We start from the raw sequence: 16,800 nt of genomic DNA on the forward strand, positions 1-16,800 counted from the left end.
AGCAACCTGCCTTCGAGGGCCGCCCAGACCATCCTGCTACAAACGACAGATGGTGTAATCTGTTGGGAACTGTGAGGTGCTCAGCTCCCATGCCAGTGTTCTCCAGAGGGGGAAGGAACTTGGCTGCCCATGTTCACAGAGTCTCTTCCGTGTGGACATAGTGCAGGTGCCATACAGGTCAGCCGGCAGGTGTCAGGCATTCAATAGCTGAACAGCCAGCCTACTGTGAACCAGACGTTGGGAACACCATGTAGACGAAACGCAGTCACCTCTCCAGCAGAGTGGTGGGGTCTGCCTTTGACTAAACAAACTTAATACATAAACAGAGAAGTTTGGATTGGGATGAGCTTTTCAAGGGTTGGCAATCTGCAGTGTGAGATAGCCAACAAACTCAAGACAGCCATGGTAAGACCCTGCCAAAGGAACGCTAGATCTGCCCTTGACTTTGGATAAAGTTAAGCCTCTTTCTCGCCTATAAAATGGGTCACCAAAGAGAGGCACATTTCAGAAATTAGCTAATTGAAAACTGCCGGTAACAGCTAGCTTATTTGAAAAGAAGGAACTTCTGGAAGCTAAGATGTTAAGTTGTTGCGGCTCGGAATGCCTCTTAGCACAGCCCAGAGACCCCCGCTCAGCTCTTGCTCAGCAGCCAGACCTGGGCTTTCCTCATCTCTCAAGAGACTCTGATAGACTCCTTCATCCAGTTGACTCCAGCCAGAGCCTCTGCACACCACCCTTGTTACAGTCCTGGGTCTCTTTAAGCCACAGCCACTGCCAGCACTGTGGGGGACTGGTGGTGATTCAGCTCTGGCCCAGTGAGCTGGACACACAATCGCTCAGCCAGGACATGGCTGGGAGCCTGCAAGCCGCTGCGAGGAGACAAAGCTGTTCTCGGGCCTTCTAAAGCTCCCCCCTGGTTCCTGCTGCGTTCCGTGGGCAAGCATACTCTGTCCAGCCTCTATCCCCAAGGTGGACTAAGGCTGGCTTCACTCTCTTGAGTCTTTGAAGCAAGACAATTGTTCCAGAAAAAAAAAAAAAAAAAATCAGACAACTGACAGAAAAAGAAAAAATCAAGCATGTTTCTATTTCACTTCAGGCAGTTTATCTGTGTGGAGGCAGTTTCTGCTCATGTTCTTGTCTTTGGACTTGAGGGAGAGGGGGGTGGCCCAGAGCAGCAAAGAGACATTATCAGACTCATTCAAATGTGCTGGTTCTGGGAGCTCAGGAATACTGCTTTGAGGGCCCGCTGGCCAGTTTCCACCCTGTTTCCAAGCAACGTGACATGCAATCCATCCATCGGAACCTTATCACAGAGTCAGTGAGCCGGAAGGCGCTGAAGAGCTCTCTGCCCAGATTCCCTACACCAAAGCCTGTGGGGAGGCTCGCGCAGAAAGAAAAGGGAAGCACAGTCATTGCCCAGGGCTCAGAGTGACCCCAAGAAGAAAAGAGAGACCAGCACTGGTGGTGCAAGCCTAATATACTGGATGCTCTGTAGACTGTAGCAGAGGGATCAAAAGATCGAGGTCTGTCTGAGCTAGAGTGAGTTCAAGGCCAACCTGGGAACTTAGTGTGACCCTGTGTCAGGAACTGAAAAGGAAAGCTGGGCAGCAGCTAAGTGAGGAAAGGTTGCTTGGCATGAGGTAAGTCGTGCATTCAACCCCAGGTATGGGAGAATGGGACAAGGAACAGGGAGAGAGGGACAGGGGGAAGGAAAGAGGGAGGGAAGAAGGGAGGGAGGGAAGAAGGGAGGAAAGAAGGAAGGGAGGGAGGGAGGGGACCTAGACTTTTAAAGGCCAGGCATGGTCATTTGAGCAGGGTTGAGGCTAGGCAGCTCACACCAGGACCTGGCCCACATATTTACCTTCTTGTTTCATGGTGTGGTTCACGCAAGAGTCTGGTAAGAATGTGCTATGGGAAGGAAGAGCAAGTGTGTCTGGCCTCTTTGCCTCTCTTGTAACACATAGGCAAAGCTCTAACAACTTTCCTTCAGTTTCCCTAAAGCAGGAAGAGAAGTGGTCCTTCATCTGTGACTGTCTCCCTGAGAACACCTCTCATTGCTTGAAACCACCGCAGCTCAAGGTCTGCACACCAAGTGTAGACACTGCATGTACTGCGAGCTCTGAATGCAGTCCCGGCAGTGACTGCTTTAAAAGACCCAAGGATGTAATACTGCCATCAATCAGAGGCTCAGGCTGGAGTCAGCTGCGAGCCTGCTTCTCAGGAGGACCTTAGACAGAAAAGGCAGCATTAAAGTCAAATCACGCCAACCGCCAACCAAGGATGACTGTTTCTGTACATACACTACACAGCAACAAACCTGTCCGGAAAAGTAAGCGCACGGGGTCCCCTTGTCTAATGAAAACTGCACACATAATACTCACAACACAGCGATGCTAAGAAAGAAACGGACTGGGTCTTGCTTCTTGCATGTGACAATTTTTTTAAACTGAGAAGAATAAGTTCTCTGCTTTAACCAACACACACACACACACACACACACACACACACACACACACACACACACACACACAAATTCAAATAGTCAAGCAAGACAATAGCTGTCCTTCCCCAGGAAAGTGCCTGACCTAGGTGTATGACTCCCTGAAAAGCTACTGAGTGCTAGCCAAAAATCGGTACCAAGGCTGGGCCACACCCAGAAGGCAGCCCACCCCCTCACACTACAGGACACATAGGCCAAGGGCCAATGATCCCGAGGCATGAAACCCAATGAACAAAGAGGTTACACAACCCAGTAATCACAAAGAGCCAAGACAGGACCTTACGTCATAAGCCCACCAACATCTATCCAGCCTTTAGTGTGAGCTCACAGGATAAATAAACAACCCCAATTGGTCAGATTATAAATACACAACTATAAACAGCATAAACATAATAATAAACTTCAGAGAACCATACTCAAGTCCATATAGTTAGTTTTCTGCCAATATTAAAAGGGACAAGGCACTCAAGGGGACCTGTTAACTCTTTCCTACTTTCTGTAACCTGTTGCATATCACACAAGATTAACACACCTGTCACCATGGTCCTGCAAGGTCAGCTTGGTGGGACGGAAACATGAGTAAATGCAGAATGGTTGTACACTGGGACAAAATCCAAAGATAGAATGGCAAGATAAAAAGAGGAAAGGAGAGGGGAAGAAATGAGACAATTAGTTGCTGATTTGGGTAGAAGCAAGATTTCCTATGTCTCAGATCTGAGCTGGAGGCCTTTCAGAGACCTGAAAATCAAGACATGCATGTAATCTGAAGACACACTGAAGTCTTATGAACTTTCTAGAATTTTCCAAACATCAACAGGGTGGAAGTGGAGGGTCCTACATTGATAGTTTCTTTAGTCCTGATTTTACTAGCAATAGCCAGTGGTTCTACACATCCAATCCACAAGGTACTACACACAGCCACTGACTGCTATTAGTGAACCCACTCACTAATGGCCCCAGAGGTGTACTGTCAATCCTGCCTCATGGGGAGAAATACCAATGCCACACAGCCAGGTGATGAGAAAGCCACAATTCCAAAACCCACACCCTAACTTTATACTGACTCTGACTTAGGTGAGAGGTTTCTGCATAATATGCTCAGCTTCATTCTGTGTCCAATAGGAAGCCCCACACACACACACACACACAGTTGTCAGGTTTGGACAGAGAAGATGGGAGGGCTGCAATTGTGGGTAGGAGGGCAGCGACCTGGGAAAGGGAGACCTGGTCACTTCAGCGAAGCAGAAATGACCTTGCTGAATACACAAGGGGAGCTCAGCCATTGATGGTGACAACCAGGAGCTCACGCCGCCAGGAACAAAGAACTACTGCCAGAAACAAGTTGAGTCACCAACCAGCTCCTACCAGTTGCCACACTGTCCCTTGGAAGACCTGAGCTTTGGAAGGCAAACGTGGATCGCAGGACCTTGACGACATCTTGCTCAGTAAGAGAAACTGAACACATAGAGCACACAGTGACTTTGTGGGGCAAATCCATAGATAGGCACAGACGCACAGCCCCGGGGTTATTCCGGGTCTGGCAGGCTGCCCTGTGAGGGTGGCAACAACTGCCTGATAGGTGTGGTGTTCCCCTTGGAATGGTATGTCCAAACGCTCCAAAATGCATATATTAAGTAATGCAACATTTGCATGTCAATTATAGCTTAAGAAAGATGGTGGTGGTAAAGGCCATACATCACCGTGAATGTCCTTATTGTTGAATTATACTGTAAAAATGATTAAAATGGTCGATTATATATTATACACATTTTACCACAGTTAAAAACGAAGCAACTCACTAACGAGCCTCTGACCTTTTTCAGTTGAGCATGAGGCCCTATACATGGAGCCAGGGCTCGCACTCTGTGACCACTGGGCTCAGTACTGGACGTTCCCCTAAGACCCTCAAGTTTATACAGCCATGTTTAGAGAGAGGGTGGGGCAGGCGGGAGGGAAGGAAGGAGGCGCCAGCAGCCAGCTGCTGGCCAGGAGCTAGAGCGGCCTCCTGGGCTCAGGCAGCCCGCACCCTGCAGCCCCCTGGCCTCAGCCCACCTGGCAGGCACCATGGCTACTTTCATGAGGCTGGGAGCCCAGTGTCCTTGGTCTGCATTAGAGAGTCAACAACCATTTATCTGGAGCAGGCGAACTCTGACAATATTTAATGACTGGGGGTGGGGACACTTTGGAGGAAGGTTGGAAGGAAAGGAACCAAAGAGAGAGCTGAGAACTCCAGGGGAATTCTGGGGGGGGGGGGGTATGGGGGGGGGGAGAGAGATAAAAGGGGCTGTAAAGCAATTTTGACAGGTTAACAGACAGGTAATATTCCAGCGGTGTTTACTTAACCAGGCTAGCGCTTCATGCAGCGCAGAGGAAGCTGGGGCACGAGAGCCTGGGCAGCTGAAGCCTGCAGGCGAACAAAGATCCAGTCAGAGAAAACCAAATACAGCCAGACCCATGCTGGCAGCCCTGTGGCCTCTCCTCCGGCTCGGAAGCCACCCGGAGATGCTTCCGGGACACCCTTCTGGGAGAGAACTTCCAGCCTGGATCTTCCAGGGGCCGCCACGTGTAACACAGGCTAGCTTCTAACTGCCTTGTCAGACCACCAGGGCCACGTGTGCCCCCATCCTTCCCACTTCCACACAAACCAGCTCAGAAACTCATCTTGGGAAGACAGGCTTGAGCCAGGTTTCGTGGCCCAGTCCTGTAATCTCGGGACTAGCAGACTGAGGTGGGAGGATCATATATTCAAGGGCAGCTTGAGCTTGATGGTGAGACCCTATTATTTGAGAGAAAGAAAGAAGAAAGAAAGATCAGAATATTTACCCAACAGCAAAAATTTATGTCAGCGCTAGAATTCCCGTCCTACCTCACCCAAATCCAAAGCCCAGTCCTACCATCTTCTCACTCTCATGTACTAGGTAACCTCCAAGGTCTACAGTCCTCAAAACCCACATCTATTGAACAACACAGTAACTCTTACCAGGTTAATGTAGTGTTAATTATTATGTGTCCATGTCACTGATGCAAATAATATGTAATAAGAATGAGGAACAGATATCACGCAGATCAAAGGAAGAAAAGTGGAGTGGTGATGGGAGGTACCACATGCATCTCAGATTCCTTCTGGAAGTTTCTGCCACCCAGCTGAGTACAGCAATTCAATCTATAGACTTAATTTTTAAAATCTGTGCATATGATTTCATCCTAGGTTCCACTCTCACAGAATAAAGAGAAATCTCTTTACAGGGACCAGAAGGGGTGTTGTGCTGACTGAGGAGCCAGGGAAAAACACCCAAGACATCCCAGTTCTCTGAGGCCCTGGCAGCCGCAATGAGTAACTGGATATGGTTCCATGTCCATGTATTTCTCAGAGAACATAAAAGTGTTCAAAGCCATTGAACCAGCACTCGAGGGGTGCCAAGATTATGACTTCATTTCCTACAGGCTTGCCTGCCTCTGTTACGGGACACTATTTTGAGGTTGGATTATATATTTTTAGGTTATTTGGAAAATCATTGTGGCTTTAAATAATAAAATTCTGAGTGACATCTGTCAGCCTCAATTACTCTGAGCCTGCTAAGCAGCATTTTCTCTCTCTCTCTCTCTCTCTTTTTCATTTTTAAAAGTGCAATGAAGTAAGTGTTACCCAGAAAGGTTTGCAAGAGTCTGCAAGGTTGTGTATTAAACACTTTATTGAAACTGGTCCCAAAGGCTTACACCAGAGACCCAGCTACAGGCCTGGGATGGTACACACAAGAACTGAACTTGTAGAAACCAAAGATACCTATAAAGAACCAAAGGGCCATCTGGTCAACCTCTTCATTGTGCCATCAGGGCAGTAGAGACCCATAACCTCACATTCACAAGTGGTCCACAAGGAAACCAGGGCATAATGTAGGTTTCCCCTAGGCTTAGTTCAGCAAAGACTCTCTAAGTTATCCTGACAGCTTATCATTTCTTCCTATTCTATGATGTAAACAAAACATCACTGAGGTTCCCAATGGCTGTATCAGTCAGCAGTCATGCAGAAGCCTTCACCCCCATGAACCTCTGCTCGTCCTACTTTATTTTAAAGATGCAACCATTAGCCTTACTTTGAAAAGTGCATCTTGGTTTTTCATCATGTCTTACCTGAAAGGGGTGTGGTGGTTTAGAAAGTCCCATTTGCAACATAAATGGAGAATGTCTGAAGGCAGACAGCATCCTCATGAGACAACAGGGATTCTGTATTCAACATCTCTCCAAAGCCATTCATCCCACCCCACTCCCCTTGCACTACCACCACTACCAAGCCTTAACCATCTGAGATTGTTGGAATTCCCTGTACCAGAGAAAAATACGTATACACAAGAAAGTTGCATCCAAGAGCCAGAAGCGAATACTTATGTGTGCCAAGAACACACCCAACACAGTCAAACATAGGCTGAAGACAGGGCTCAGAGCTTAGGAACATGGACTGCTCTTATAGAGGGCCCAGTTCATTCCCAGCACCTGTGTTAGGAGGCTCAAAAGTGCTTATAATCACTGCCCCAAGGAATCTAGTGCTTCAATCCTGCATGGGCACAAACAGTCACATGCACACATACACACACACACACACACACACACACACACACACACACACACACATAATTGAAAATAAAATAAGTCTTTAAAAATACTTGAAGAGTCAAACACAACCTTTCTTGCTGGTCAAGCAAAATAAAGCTGGATATTATAAACAAAACCTGATCCCAAAGGCTTATATACAAGAGACCTGGCTACAGGCCTAGGGTGTTACACTCAAAAGCTCAACAGGGTAAGAAGCAGAGAAGCCTGCGAAGAATCACAGGGGCATCTGGTCAACCTTCTCGTTGTACCACCAGGGAAGTGGAGACCTATGGTGCTTCATCTGATGTGGCCATCTGATGACATGATTCAAGGCCAGTCCGTGTACAACACAAGGTATAATCAGCATGCATATAATGTTGGAAATTTTGTTTACCCCTCAATGCCTGTCACAGCTCCAAACTTCAATGGCCAGAATTTGGGAAGAATAGTCAGAAAGTATTAGATGAACGTATGAATGACCCTCCAAAGGAAGTCAATTAAAAGAAACTACGAGGGGAGTAAGTACATATATAGTGGGAGTGGTACAGACTAGAAATGGATCTAGAGACTTGAGACGGGACCCCAGATGTAGGATGTTCCAGCCTTTGAACTACCCTTCCAGGTAAAGTGCTCTGGGACATAGCAGGATGAGAGTGGTGTTATACACCACATGTTACCAAAGAGAAGGCGACATCAAATACATGTGTGCCCAGAGGCTCCAGATGAATTAATAGAGTGCTACTATTTTCTTGTAAGAGGGCTTTCGCTTCTTTAGGAAGGTTTATTACTAGGTACTTTATAATTATTTTTTAGCTATTATTAATGAGATGTTTTCCCCAATTTCTTGCTCTGAGTTCACTGTTGGAATAATGAAAGCAGATTTACTATAACTGCCTAGTATATCTAAGAGTTTTCTAGTAACTCCTATCAGGTCTTTTAAGTATAGACTCAGTTTATTTTTCACCTTTTTGATATTTTCTTCTCTTAAAATGGTATTTTAGAGTCTTAATATTCCAAAAATACATCTTACCCATCACATCCAAAGTTTTCAGAGTCTATTAACTCTGGAGACAGAGACGATATCCTTGGCCTTGCCAACAGCTGATGCCTAAAATTATGTCATTATTGTGGCCATTAAGTCCAGGCTAAGCAAGCCTAATCTCATTTCCAGAAATCCAGGAAAGGTGGCCTGCCAAAAGGCAGGCACATTAGGCCACACCTCAATGCTCTCTGTGCAATGAACACTGGAAATGAGCAACCTCACACAACAGCCTTCACTGAACCCACTTTTCCCTTGGCAAGCTTCTTTCTGTTCCCCGTGTAACTCCTGAAACCCCACGTGGAATTCTCCAGGAAGGGTGACAGGTGCTTAATCAGGAAGAGAGGGAGGTACTCAGTGCCTGCAAAATGAAGATGGCTTCAGGTGCTAATGCATGCGTTCTACACCTTCAACAGATGATCATCCTGCCTTACAAAGGAAGAAAAATCTGCCACCTGCTACATGAATGACCTTTGAGGACAACATTAAGCTAAATGCAGTAGGATCACCACAAAGGAACAATTAGGACAGGACTCTGCTCACAGGAAGTCCCTAATCAACTCAGAGATAGAAGCGGAGTAGTAGGTGGCAGAGTCTTGGTGGTATAAAGCTGGGTTTTCCTAGGTAGAGTTTTCACTTTATAAGATAAAAACTCATCTTACGGACAGATGGGGCGATGTTACAGGACTGTATTGAACACAATCTAGTAATAGCATTCTACTGTACATTTAAAGACAGTTAAAATGAGAAGTTTTATGTTGGGTATATATTACCACCACTAAGCACAAAAGTGTGTGTGCATGCATGTATGTGTGTGTGTGTGTGTGTGTGTGTGTGTGTGTGTGTGTGTGTGTGTACAGGTGCATGTGCACATAGATACATGTGAAGGACAAAAGATTATCTCAGGTGTGCTATTCCTCAGGTACCTTGTTTTTTATTACAGGGTCTGGCCTGGAGCTTATAGGTAGTCTAGGCTAGCTAGCCAGAGAGCCTCAAGAATCTGCCTGCCTCAACCTCCCCAGTGCTGGGATTCTAAGCGTGTGCCGCTTTCCTTCATTTTTGTTCACTATGGGGTATAAGGTTGAAACTTGGGTCCTCATGCTTGGAAGACAAGCACTTAACCAATGAAGCCACCTCCCAAATAAATCAGTTCTTAAGCCACCTTCTCCCCAAACCAGCAAACACCAAAGAAGAGCCTCTTTTGCCAGACATTGTTTCAAAATGGCGGTGCCTCTCTCCAGCATAAACACAACCGGAGAGGCTGACACAAAGGGCTTTAAGTGTTCCAGGGAGCCCCCACCACATTCTATGGCCTTTCTCTCGGGGGTAACTGAAATCATCTCATTGACCGGGACAGCAGCATACAAAACAAAGGGACCAAAGAGAATCACATTTACAGGCAGACACTCCTGGACGGAGGCAGAAAACGGGGGGGGGGGGGGGGGGGGGGGAAATGACTTCAAAACAAGAAAGAAGAAGCCCTACAGGCAAGGTGAGAGGAGACTCCAATGCCAAGCCCACGGGCAAAGAGAATTCTAGCACTAGCCCTGACTTCTAGGCCAGAACATAGGTAGGTCCCTGGGAATCCCTTCTTCCACTGGGCAGGCAGGTGAGGGAGCACACATCTCACCCCTTTTCGGCATAGTCCTCGCTAAGGAAAAGAAAGCCTCTTTCACAGAATGGAAGGGAAGTGGGCTCTTAGAACATAGGCTGTAAATGAGCTCCAAGGTTGGTTTTGCCCTTAAAGGAAATAAAATGTATGGTTTGCCAGATAAGTAGGAAAGAAAGCCTTTGAAATGGCAACTTGGCCAGATGAAGACCAATAAATGCCTAAAACGTGAGAGCATTTCAGTACTTGAAAGGTCCTAGGATCCACATTGGGGCATTTCAACCTAAGCCTAGAAATGCTTCTTCAGGAAGGTATTTCCTCTTGGTTGCTACCTGGGCTTGTCTATGAACCATGGAGCTGTGCGAATCACCCTGCCTTCCTGCAACATTAGGTCACCAGACAGTGGCTTCCTCAGAGGAAGAGGAGAGAGATGTTGACTAGGAGGTAGGAAGACAGCTCGCCTGGAAATACTCAATTCTGCCTTGGTTTTGGTTGCTGCTACATGGAGGTGCACACATAAGACACTGTCCACACTTCCTATGATTTGTTCTCCTAATAATGAGCATACACACATACAAGAAAGTTTTTTTTTTTAAATCACTACAGGTTTATTTTATGCTGAACCAGTGCAAGCTACTTGTTGACAAGGGTTTCAGTCAACAGGTCTCTCACTCAGATCCAAGTCCCCTCCACCAGCCCACACCTGGAAAGAAGTCATGGACACACCATCTAAGCTGGGCCTGGTGGCACAGGTTAGGAGTCCAGGAGGCTGAGGCCAAAACATGCAACTTCAAGAGCACCCTGGAGCACAAGAGTTCAAGGCTACCCTGAACAAAACAACAGCTCCTTGCGGGGGGGGGTGGGGGGTGGGAAGCATAACAAAGCCTCTTTCTGCCGCCTTTCTGGGCCATCACCATGGTGCACATGAGTGTCCCGGCAGATGCTCTCAAGAGCATCAACAACGCTGAGAAGAGAGGCAAACCCCAGGCCCTCATCAGGCCGTGCTCCAATGTCATCATTCGGTTCCTAGCTGCGATGATGTAGCACGGACACATTGGTGAATCTGAGATTGCCGATGGTCATGGAGCTGGGAAAATCACCGTGAACCTCACAGGCAGCTCGAATGAGTATAGAGAGGGGCATCCCTAGATTTGATGTGCAGCTCAAAGACCGAGAGAAACGGCCGAACAATCTGCCCCCGTCCCATCTGTTCGGCTTCGCTGCACTGACAACCTCAGCTGGCAGCATGGGCCATGAAGAAGCAAGATGTACGGGGTGGGGGTGGGGGAACTCCTGGGATTCTTTTTCTAGAGCTGTAAAACATAAATAAAAAGCTTCTGTAGGCTGTGGGAAAAAAAAAAGAAAAGAAAAGAAAAGAAAAAACAAAGTAGAAAGATGTCTGGGGCTGTAACTCGCTGATAGCGCACTTGCCTGACATATACAAGGCCCGAGGCTCAATCCCCAGAACCGGAAAAGAGGAGAGAAAGGGAGGGAAGAGAAGGAGGGAGAACAGAAAAAAAGAAAAGAAGAAAAGAAAGGAAAAAAAGAAAAGAAAAGGAAGGCAGTCCATCCAAATAGCTTATTTCTCAACTGGATGGTTTTTGCAAGACGCAGCTTGAAAAGCAACGATAGCGTAACTGAAGATTCACCTGAGCTGTGCTGCGGGCTGTCGTAAGAAAGCTCATGCTTTCCTTGTGACAAGACGGAGTCTCAACATGGCAGAATGTCAAGACGTTCAGATCGGAGGATGTTCTTATTTCTGCCACCTCTTGTTCCAGTGACCAAACCACTTTACTCAACATGTGGTAGTCATGAAATAACCATATAGCACAGCTAGTTCTTACACACACTGTGATTGCCAGAATCCCTCAGTGTGTGTGTGTGTGTGTGTGTGTGTGTGTGTGTGTGTGTGTGTGTGTGTGTGTGTGTAAGCCAGGAGTGAACACCAGATGTCATCCTCTATTGACCATGTTATTCATGAGACAGGGCTGCTGCCTCATCCTGGAGCTCACTGGCTGACTGCATTACTGGTCGGTCAGTGAGCCCCCAGGAGCTGCCTGCCTCCATATATATATATATCCAAGTGCATATATCCAAGAGTTTCAGATATAAGCCCTGCTCTTTGGTTTTACGTGGGCTCTAGGGAGCTGAACTTAGGTCTTCCGGGTTGCCTAGTGAGCACTTTATTCACTGAGCCATCTCCCAGCCCTAAGCAGAGTTTTCTCATGAGAGAACTATTCCCACTCATGAAGGTCCCACTCATGACCCAATCATCCTCCAAAGACCCTGCCTCTTAATACCATCACATGGGGCAACGGGCTTCCACATAGAAACTGAGGGTGGCAACCAGCATTCAAACCATAGCTCTGCCCACTCCTTAAAAACTACAAAAGATGTGCGCAAGGCAGATGGATGCCTCTTTGTTACTTATCTACAGAACCCAAGCCATTCCTGTACAACGAGGAAGCTCTGTGTTGATCTTGTCCACTGTGATTTGTCCCTTTCCCTCTAGTCCCTACAGAGCTTGCCACTATGGCCTCTGAGAAATCTGACTCTTATTTACTTAGTCACCATCCTTGTGTGGTCACTCTGCCTTAGGTCACCATGAACCTGTATCTGATACAGATTCCCAGGCCTGGCTCCCCATTGGCCGAGTCAGTGTCGGGTGAGGCCTGAAGCTGGCACATGACTAAGCAGACAGCTGAAAACTGCGCAGAACATAGGCTACACAGGCACTGAATGACTCCGGGTCTGACTGGCGTCCTTGACACGCACTGAGTTCCTAACCTGGGAGGTGGCCTCCTTCCCACCTTCTCTCTACTCCAGCCCCACAGAGAGTACCTAGTTCAACACACCAAGGGACCTGGTACTACAGTGCTTCTAGAATGTTCTCCTTGTGTCTTACTCAACTTTCCTGACATTCAGGCCATCACCGAGAGCTCAGAGCCAGTCGTTCTATACTTCTTCAGCCTTGAGACTTTTTTTCTGCCTCCTCCCTGTACACCTCCCCACAATTCAGCCAAGTCTTCCTCTGGGCTCTGCAGCTGGCACCTTCTCAGCCATGCCCTCAGGATGCCTGCTCTCTCAGAAGCTACAACTAGGCCCTTTCTATCTGAGTCCATTGCCTTATCACTTCTCGGCTGTCCCCTACTCTGCGGCTCACCCATGCCATCCTTCCTCCTTGAAAACTTGGGTAAGCCTACACCAGCCACTCCAAGGATGGCCCCCATAGACACCTATCTTCCTCAGTGCCACTCACACTGCTTTCTGCCTCATCTAAAAGTGCCCATGTGATCACAAAGGCAACTTCACTAATGGCTACTACACCCTAGTGCACCCTAAGTACCAGCCACTGTTGAGTATTTTATCATTAACTCCTCTGGTTTTCACAACTCTTGTGGGCTGTACGTAAAACTCCCATTTTACGGATGAAGAAACCAAGACACGGGCTTAAATATGCTTAGGCCTTCCTAGAGTCTTTTATGGCATCTCTTGGTAGATAGGCACTTATCCAGGCTAGATGAAGGACGGTGCTATGGTTTCAGTGTGGCATGTCCCTCTTAGGATAGGGCACTAAAGGCTAACACTGAGGGTTCCAACCTGATTCCACTTCCAGTCTGGGCTCTCTGCTTCCCATCTGCCACCATGATGTGAGCAGGTGCAAGGGTCTGCCAGCATGGACCACATCCATCACAGCTGCTGTGCCTTCCTGGAGATAATATACCATATCCACTGAACCATGAGCAAAATAAGCCACCCCTGTCAGGTATTTTGGTTTGGTCCCAGCCATGAGAAAAGATAACTAAGGCAGAGGGGACTAACAGTGGGCGAATGTCAGCTTTGCAGTGTGTCATCCTGAGTCGTCATCTGGCTCCGTTTCCATCTAGATGGCCCTCCTGGAAGCCCCTCTCCCTACTTATAAATTTTGGATAATATGACTAGCCCTGGCTACTAATTGAGAGTGTGGGATTTCACCCAGGGTCCAGGATGCAGGAGGCATTCAGCCAACGCTCATATCTTTTCTACACCTGGCCCCAAAGTTCACTCCTAACCACCCCCCACATACATATATAGATCAGCACATGCACGTACGTACACACACACACGCATGCACACACATATGTGCATTCACATCTTCTAGTAGTGGCAGAAAACTCCAAGAGTGACAGTTCATCTCAGGTCCTCTCCATCACACTCTGAGCACTGAGTCAGGAATCTTCCTGAAAGTTAGTGCAATAGCCCCGGCGGATCCCTGGAGCAAGGAGCGGTACGTCACCTGGCCTAAGGACTTGACTCCCCTTCTAACCACAGAACCACATGGCACTGAAACCCAGAGAACCCAGCCACTTCTGCCGGCCCTTTCCGGGAGCTGCTCTTTCTCACTGCATGCCTCATTTACTGCAGAAAATAGAAAGCGTAGCCCTTGTGTTTCGGCCTCAGGCACTCACTCATGCTTTGTACTTAAGAGTCCTGCATGTATCTGCACACGCATGGATGCACACGCCAGCCAGAGGAACAGGCTTCCATACAAAAGTGGGTGCACACACACACACATACATCGGAACCCAGGATTTAGTCATCAATACACAGACTACAGTTAAAGATGAGTCCAAGTACTACAGACGCTGAAAGAACTTACTAGTTTTCAGCTTTTCAGTTTCTAAAATCACTTTAAAGAATTTGCCAGTCAAATCCATTCTCAAAATCAAGCACAAGGCACACCGTACAAGTCCTCAGGAGTGCTCACACCCTTTGCTCTTAGGGAACCTAACAATTTGGAAAATAAAGGAGGAACTGAGAGCACAGATTTAACCTCTAAGTGTGGTGTCATCCACCCTACCGCCACCTTACTAGCTGAGCCTGGTAGTACAGACCTGTAATCCCAGATACTCGGGGAGCTGAGGCAGGAGGATCATGAATTAAAGTCCTGGCTGGGACTGACAATTCAACAAGACCCTCTCTCAAAATAATTAATAAAAAATAGTAATAATAATAGTAGTTATAATAATAACAACAACAATAACAATAATAATACAGAGGCTAGAGGGATGAGTAGCAGTTAAGAGCACTGGCTACTCATACAGAGGGTCTCAGGTTGAATTCCCAGCACCTACATGCTGGCTCACAACCATGTTTTACTCTCCAGTTGCAGAGAATCTGACACCCTCTTCTGGCCACTGCGTGTACATAATACATAGGCATATATGCAGGCAAAACATGCCTATACATAATTTTCTCATTTAATAAAACAAAAACTATGCTTCCCAGCATGGTCTGTCTCTGGCAGTATGAAAACCACCCCGTCCATAGTCTCCCTGTGATGTAACAATTGGCTTCTGTCTACAGGACATACTTGCAGATCGGTTAGCTCCTAGGAGGGTCCTGTGGCATGTTCAGATAACCCCCAGGGGAGGAGTTGGGGACAGGGGATAGCTCCCTGGTTGCCGAGGGCCAAGAGGCAATGGCTCAGGACAGGAAAGGGCAGGCCAGATCTTCTCTGAACTTTAAAACATTACCTCCCGAAGAGCCAAAAAAGATGACACAGGAAAAATTGAAAAAGAACAACCCAGTTGCTACAATGCTTCAAGTCACCGTCTCATAACTCATTTGTTTCTCTCTCCAGTATCTACCGGGACATGGGCTCCCAGCCTCTCCCTACTCTGTCACTCCCAGCTCTGTCTTCACAAAAGAACCCCAAGTCCTCTCCTCCCACCCCTGAGTGCAGGGACATCTGGGGCTCATGACAGAAGAACAAAATCTGCAATAATGTTGCCGGCCGCGGCCCAGGAATTTTCCAAACGGTGGGAAAATGCTGGCCAAGCACAGAAGCCAATGGGAGGAACCAGAACATGTCCTCTTGATGCCAGGGCTCGGGCCTAGACCCACAAGCTCAGAGAGAAAGGCAGCCTGGGAAGGGATGCTCTGTCTACCTTCCTAAGGAATAGCTAGGAAACAGTGGAAACTCACGGGTAGCTGGACGTGCTGGGATCTCAGGGTGAAACAGAATGTGAAATTCCTGGGACTTTAAAACAAACATCCATAAAGAAGCATCCATGCGATGTCTAAGTTGCCAAGACGTGCCCAGGCCAACCACACACCCCCAAGGTGCATCGGCTCATTTCAGGGTCTAGAGCACACTATGGGTGTTTTGATTTTAAAAGCAGACTTAGAGAGGAAAATGGCTTATGCATCTTGGTTAGATATTGCCTTCTCTTTCTCTGGCCACCCTGGCCTCCCTCCCCCCAAACAAAAATGCCCTCCACATATCCCTGGGCAAATAATTTATGCTTCCAAGCGTTATTAAGCCAAACTCAGCCCATGGAAGAACACAGGAGGAATAAAAATCAATTTTTAAAATGACTGTTCTAACAACAAAGTGCACTGGTTTTCGGAAAGCCAAGCTTCAAGCAATGCAAACTAAACTACAACCACCCTTGAAATGACATATGTATCGAGATAACGTTCAAAACAACACCCCCAGTTTCACAAGGAGCACAGTGATAGCATGCTTTCCACTGACAATCATCAGCCTAAAGTGAGAAGAATAAAATAAACTCCTGGGGAGGAGAAAGGGAGAGGTGCTGGGGCTGGTATGCAGAGAGCTGGGAGTTGCTGAGGAACTGACTGCTTCCCGGCCCGGCACTGCCCACTATACACGTGCCAGCTTGTCGGCCGCTTCCCCATTTCATAGATGAGAAGACAGAGGTTCTGAACAGTAAGAAAACCCCACCGTTACTGTGGAAAGAGAAATGAATACAGTGGGAGAGAGTAAGGGCAGAACCAGCACCAACAGCCACATAAACAAGACATGTGGTGTTATCCACAGGTGAGCCCTAGGCCCTGGGCTGAGAGAGAGGAGACACGGGTGGTGGCATCAGCTGATATGTAAAACACGAGCCAGGAGCCCGGGACCTCTAAGAAGGGCTTGGAAGAAGCCACACCCTAAGGTCACATCAAAACCTTATGGCCTTCTCATCTAGGGTTCCCAGGGGCCCCCCACTTAGCTTCCAAAGGAGGTCTCCACAACTCCCACCTCCACCAGTACCTTGTCTTCAGCAAGCA

At 47.5% G+C, this 16,800-nt stretch overlaps 1 pseudogene; it reads left to right on the top strand.

Annotated features, from left to right (window-relative positions):
- The first annotated feature begins 10,653 nt into the window (after window positions 1-10,653).
- Window positions 10,654-11,049, top strand: LOC127199910 (40S ribosomal protein S15a-like; annotated as a pseudogene).
- The last annotated feature ends 5,751 nt before the right edge of the window (window positions 11,050-16,800 follow it).

The sequence above is a fragment of the Acomys russatus genome, chromosome 16 (genome assembly GCF_903995435.1).
Source record: "Acomys russatus chromosome 16, mAcoRus1.1, whole genome shotgun sequence".
Taxonomy (NCBI): Eukaryota; Metazoa; Chordata; class Mammalia; order Rodentia; family Muridae; genus Acomys; species Acomys russatus.